General features: G+C 47.6%; 1 non-coding gene across 1 annotated transcript; it reads left to right on the top strand.

Annotated features, from left to right (window-relative positions):
• Positions 1-4375: 4375 nt before the first annotated feature.
• Positions 4376-4480, top strand: LOC127199740 (U6 spliceosomal RNA). The gene has a single exon (XR_007832004.1). It is a non-coding gene; the product is annotated as a U6 spliceosomal RNA (small nuclear RNA).
• The last annotated feature ends 539 nt before the right edge of the window (positions 4481-5019 follow it).

The raw sequence follows: 5019 nt of genomic DNA, 5'->3' as shown, positions 1-5019 counted from the left end.
AGTGTCATTGGCTTATTTTTCATAGACATGTGTGGTAATGTGTATCCTTAATAAAAGAAACGGCAGCTCAGGATGCTAAGCCGACAGGGAGGGGCACCCACCCACCCACAGTTTCTCTCATGATGGACATTTCACTAGTATTTTATGATGTCCACAACCGTATCATGCCAGAAGAGGGGTAATGAGTGTCTCCTTGGCCTACCACAGGGCAGTGCTGGTCTCCCTGACTTACCGCTGGTCTCCCTGGCCTACCACAGGGCAATGCTGGTCTCCCTGGCCTACCACAGGGCAATGCTGGTCTCCCTGGCCTACCACAGGGCAATGCTGGTCTCCCTGGCCTACCACAGGGCAGTGCTGGTCTCCCTGGCCTACCACAGGTCAATGCTGTTCTCCCTGGCCTACCACAGGGCAGTGCTGGTCTCCCTGGCCTACCACAGGGCAGTGCTGGTCTCCCTGGCCTACCACAGGCAATGCTGGTCTCCCTGGCCTACCACAGGGCAGTGCTGGTCTCCCTGGCCTACCACAGGCAATGCTGGTCTCCCTGGCCTACCACAGGCAATGCTGGTCTCCCTGGCCTACCACAGGGCAGTGCTGGTCTCCCTGACTTACCACAGGGCAGTGCTGGTCTCCCCGGCCTACCACAGGGCAGTGCTGGTCTCCCTGGCCTACCACAGGCAATGCTGGTCTCCCTGGCCTACCACAGGGCAATGCTGGTCTCCCTGGCCTACCGCAGGGCAATGCTGGTCTCCCTGGCCTACCACAGGGCAGTGCTGGTCTCCCTGGCCTACCACAGGCAATGCTGGTCTCCCTGACTTACCACAGGGCAGTGCTGGTCTCCCTGGCCTACCACAGGGCAGTGCTGGTCTCCCTGACTTACCACAGGCAATGCTGGTCTCCCTGGCTTACCACAGGGCAGTGCTGGTCTCCCTGACTAACCACAGGGCAATGCTGGTCTCCCTGACTAACCACAGGGCAGTGCTGGTCTCCCTGGCCTACCACAGGGCAGTGCTGGTCTCCCTGACTTACCACAGGCAATGCTGGTCTCCCTGGCTTACCACAGGGCAGTGCTGGTCTCCCTGACTAACCACAGGGCAGTGCTGGTCTCCCTGGCCTACCACAGGGCAGTGCTGGTCTCCCTGGCCTACCACAGGGCAGTGCTGTGGCTGGATGTGGAACGGTGAACTACATGGCTTCTCCTTTGCTGGTTTTGCTGATGGTGCCAGGCCCAATGAAAGGCACCATTAGAAAAAGGGCATATTCTAATTAGAGGCTACTCCCAGGAAATTCTGGGCTACCTATAGGGCCCATGTGTGTTCTGTTGTAGGTTTCTGGTGTGAGAGAACTATCCATCATCTTCCATGGGCTGAGCACTTCGCCTGAACTTCTGTTGTAGAATGAATATTTACTCTCCCTAAAACTTGTGTGGAAACTCTACCCTAACTTTTATGGTATGAGAAGAGGAAGTCCTAGGAGAGCAATTGAAATACAAGAATCCCGTAAAAACACACTTTGGCTCTTTTGAGGCCATTTGTTACAGCAGCCTGAACGAGCTAAGAAAGTCCCCAGCCTTCCATATGTGACTGTCTTGAGAAAACGAGGAACCTCTCTTTTCATGAAGGTCACCAGCTTTCTATATGCTGTATGCATCCTTCTTATTGGAAGTTCCTTTCACTTCCAACTCACTAAGCCATTCATCTCTCTGAATTTTCAGTTAAACGCATTTTATGGGACATGCCCCATGAGCAAGGCAGCATGGATTGTGCTATGAATACAGGACGGATAGCAGGAGTGAGGATCTTAATGTCCTGCGCTAGGGCTCATGGCCCTCTGAATTGTGCTATAAAAGGGCTGGAGCCTCAGATCCTTGGCAGAAGTGAATCCTGATAGTGCCGAGTTTGTGATTCTTCAGAAGCAAGGGCAGGCACCATTTTTGAGCAGGTGGGTAAACTCTTTTTTATTTTATTATATTTTTATTTTTATTTTTTTACAGGTGGGTAAAATCTTAAGTTAGTTGTGACCACCATTTGGGAAGTAACCTCGGTCACATACTGGCGAGCTTCACATCAAAGAATTCAGAAATCATCGTCAAGGAATCTTCTCACGAGAGGAAAAACACGCTGCTGCCGTGTTTTCAGTTGTCCTGCCCTACCTGCCTACGGAGTCTTCTGTCCTGGAGAAGAAACTGTCCTGCCCTGGAAGCACAAAGAATGTGAAAACTGCACTGCAAGGTTCCTGCTGGGACAAGTGGCACATCATGGGGAGTGGGTGTCCTGTGATCCAAAGAAGGCACCAGCTGTTCAGAGCCCGGCGTGGATGCACCGCTTGGGAGGAGGCCGTGCCTTACTGATGCTCATGGGTGCCATGACGCAGGCCTGCAGCCTTTCAGGGTTCCCTCCCTGGTGCATTCTGCTCAGATCCTGTAGCTCATTCGTCAGTGATGACTCTTCCCTCCCAGCTGAGCAGAACCAATTGCCAATTCAAGGTGTCCTTGTTACCATAATGAGCTCTGTTAGATGTCACTTGGGTGAGTCAGACATAGGTAAAACTGGAGGAAAGGGACGGACACTACACAGCATGACTGTTGTTACATGTCAGAAAATCCACCTTTGTAGGGTGTGCAGTTCAGAGGACTCAGAATATTAGCAATGAACAATTATAATCACTCATTTTGTAACACTTTTATTACTATCTGAAGAAAATCCATATTCAATATAACCCACACTCCCAATTCCCTGTTGCCCCATGGGACTCTATGTAAATGAAATGATTTAAAAACAAGAGCCTTTTATTCTGGTCTTTTTCACTTAGCATACTTTTAAAAACCCCTTTTGGTCATTTATTAAAAGTTCTTCCTAAAAATGGAACTGGCGAACTGGCTCAGTGGTTAAGAGCACTGGTTGCTCTTACTGAGGACCTGGGTTCTATTCCCAGCACCTACATAGTGGCTTTCAACAGCCTATAAGTCTGGTTTCATGTTTATGACACCCTTGCCTTGTGTTCATGGGCACCAGGCATGTAAGTGGTGAACAGACATATGTATTGGCCAAACACCTATACATGTAAAATAAAAATGTTTTAAAGGCAGTGATATTCAGAAATAAATTAAATCACCAGGCAGCTAGAGTGCAGCACAGACAGACAGGTAGAAAAAGCAAATAAACAAAACAAAACAAACAACAAAACTGGTTACCTCTTAACATCATGTACAAGTACGTTTTATAACTCTTTCCTCAGAATTTGAGGTTCAAAACTCAGGAAGTAAACAACTCACAAGGCTCAGAACACTCCTGAAACTTACAGGATTAACAAAACTCCCTCCCCAAGATTGACATAAACAGTAGTGATTGCTGGGGATGAGACTTTGCAACCATTGAATGTTCCTGAAAGTCACATAAACTTCCAGAGATACAGCATTCATGAGTCATCACCTTTGCTGGATGGACACTGTGGTAATGCGGCTGCCTTTAAGCAAACCATGCTCCTGTTTACGCCTCATCCCTGCTCTATAAATAATCCCAATAAATATTAGCTTGCGAAGCTGAATTTTGGGGGAATCGTTACTTTGATCTGCCATTGGTGCTCTTATCTGACGTATGTAGACTTTCGTTGCTGCTGTTTTTTGACCAATCACATGAAGTGGAGAGAAAGATTTAGAGTTGTAAACTTGGGTTTCGTCTACTGCACAGACAACAACGTCTTCAGTACCAGTCTCCAGCCGGTCAGAGGCTGTCTGCCTTTTCTCATCACCACTCCTGCCGTTCTTAACTAAAGCTTTTACTTCCTGCTCCTCACATGTCTGAGACACCCAGAGACTCAAGAAGAATTTTTGCCTGGAGCCAGTCCAAGGACAGTGTAGTGACAGATGCTTGGCACTCAGTATCTATATAAGCATCTGGGGGAAGATTCAGGAGTCAGAGCTCAGGCCCACAGACCTTATCACCAGATCCTGTGTTTCTTGTTCATTGGTCAAGATCTGGGGAAAGGAGGAAAGGAGAAAGAAAGATAAAATTTCCCTGAGAAATGTCCTAAGACCATCCAAGCACTTGCTTGTTAACCTCGTGATGAGCTTGTTTCAGTCCTTCGCCCTCTTTCCTTTGATTTTAAAACAATGTTTTCCTTCTTTGTTTTCTTTAATTTTTTAATGTGTGTTTGAGTTTTACTTGTACATACGTATGTCTGTTTACTATGTATATGCAGTGTCCATCAAGGCAAGAAGAGGATGTCGCATCCGCTTAAACTTGATCCACAGGTAGTAGTGAGCTGCCATGTGGGTGCTGGGAGCCAAACCTTAATCATCCGGAAGAGCAGCCATTGCTTTTACCTCTGGCGCCATCTTTCTAGGCCTGATTTTCTTTAATTATTTAAAAAAGACAATGCTCCCTTCAGGGGCACCTATACTAAAATTGGAATGATACAGAGGAGGTTTGCTTAACTCCTGAACAAGGATGTCATATAAATTCATGAAGCATTCCTTATTTAAAAGAGAAATCAAACTGGTATTGCAGACCAGATACTGTGATAGCCATTCAACTCATGATGCTGTAAACACACCTAACCTCAAGTGCATATGGCACATTGCTGACTGGATAGTTTGCTGTGTAACGGGACAGATGGGTAGGTAGTCAGGTCACTGCATGGAGTGACAGACTCACCGATGAACTCCTAAGAAGTCATCAGGCGTAGGCAAGAGTTCACAGGTATCAGGATTCTGTTGCCTCATGCGTTGGGATGCTGTCATTTAATGTCACTTGGGAGCGACTGAGATGAGGTCAGCAGCCTGTCAGAGCTGACAGTGTTGGGTGTGCAGCAGGAACAGCGAGATGAGGAACTCCACTCCACCAAAGGGATAGCTTGTTGGCGGACCCTGAGAGTAATGCATGACACTCAGGAAGCAGGGAGGTCCCCAGAGAGCAGATGACATACACAGCGCTCATACCTGAGAGCAAAATTTTGTGTATAATAAGAGCAGAATAATATGCTCAGTAAAAAATGCTGATTCAGGAGCCCAGGATTCCTGGA

This window comes from Acomys russatus, chromosome 15 (genome assembly GCF_903995435.1).
Source record: "Acomys russatus chromosome 15, mAcoRus1.1, whole genome shotgun sequence".
In the NCBI taxonomy this organism is placed as follows: domain Eukaryota; kingdom Metazoa; phylum Chordata; class Mammalia; order Rodentia; family Muridae; genus Acomys; species Acomys russatus.
This window is presented reverse-complemented; position numbering and strand designations above follow the sequence as displayed.